The sequence below is a fragment of the Echinops telfairi genome, unplaced genomic scaffold, assembly GCF_000313985.2.
Source record: "Echinops telfairi isolate 266 unplaced genomic scaffold, ASM31398v2 ScPeMD7_7416;HRSCAF=8454, whole genome shotgun sequence".
In the NCBI taxonomy this organism is placed as follows: domain Eukaryota; kingdom Metazoa; phylum Chordata; class Mammalia; order Afrosoricida; family Tenrecidae; genus Echinops; species Echinops telfairi.
Window position 1 is genome coordinate 1,127,420 of NW_022111316.1, and position 1,263 is coordinate 1,128,682.

Sequence of the window (1,263 nt, forward strand, 5' to 3'; positions counted from 1 at the left end):
GTGGTGGGATGAGACAGCAGTCTGGCAGCAAGTACCTGACTTCCCCCCACACACCTTGAGAGCTGCTGCTTTTCAGGGAAAGACCAAGGCACCCAGAACTGAAACTCGGTCTCCGTTTCCTAATTCCTCCCCTGAGCATCGCCCACGAGACACCCAAGTCTTCTTGGGGGACCCGCTTGGTGGGAGATCAGGTAACACTGGATGTGCCTCCCTGATTCTCTTCTTGTGCGTGTGGAGGGTTTCAAGTCCCGTCCCCACCCTGATGGCTCCTCAGTGGATCTTTAGGGACCCACTGAACCCAAGCCTCCAGGTGGGGCCTGAGCAGTTCAGCGTCAAGATGAGTGACCTTGATGCTACCCCTGACCCTTACGTAATGAAGACCATCATCAGAGCACATTAGCAGAACTCTGGAAAAGTAGGAAAGGAAACACTATCACCCCCGATCGCATCTCCTTAATTGCTGTGAAGCAAGCGGTGGTCTTGGGCGATGTTGACTCACCCTGAACTTGCTGTTGATGAAAACCCCCATGGCTCTTTTTTGTGTCCTGTGGCTACTCAGCTACGTCATACTGGCTCTTTTCTGTTGGATCTGGAGGCCCCAAGAGGAAGACCTGGCATTCCAGATTTGACCGCGTTGTTAATCCGGAGCTGTTGGGGCGGCATCTTTTTCAGTCTGACATCTGCTGGTCAAGGTTACCCCAGGCCAACTGGGCTCTGTCATACATATGAATCTCAGTGTTTACATGTTGAATTTTAACTTTTAGTAGTGAAATCATGCCCACTTGATGGTGTTGTTTGTCACATCTGCCCTTGACCTACTGGTCCTGCCAAGAGAGGGAGCAGCCTAGACTGATGAGAATTGCCCTTAGCATTAGTGGAAGCAGCAGTCAAGAGATCAAAGGATGTGTTGCATTGGGTAAATCTGTTACACAAGACTTCTTTAGAGTACTGAAGAGAAAGGATGTTGAGGACTGAGGTGAGCCTTCCCCAAACCAGGGAATTTTCAACGGCCTCACATGCATGTGAAAGTTGGACGTTGAATAAGGAAGATTGAAGAAGAATGGATGTGTTTGAATTGTGGGGCTGGCGAAGAATATTGAAAACATCACGGACTGCTTAAAGGACAAAGAACTCTGTCTTGCAAGAAGTACAGCCAAAGTGCTCCTTAGAGGCAAGGATGGGGAGACTTTGGACATGTTGTCAGGAGAGACCAGTCCCTGGAGGACATCATACTTGGTAAAGCAGAGGGGCAGTGAAAGAGAG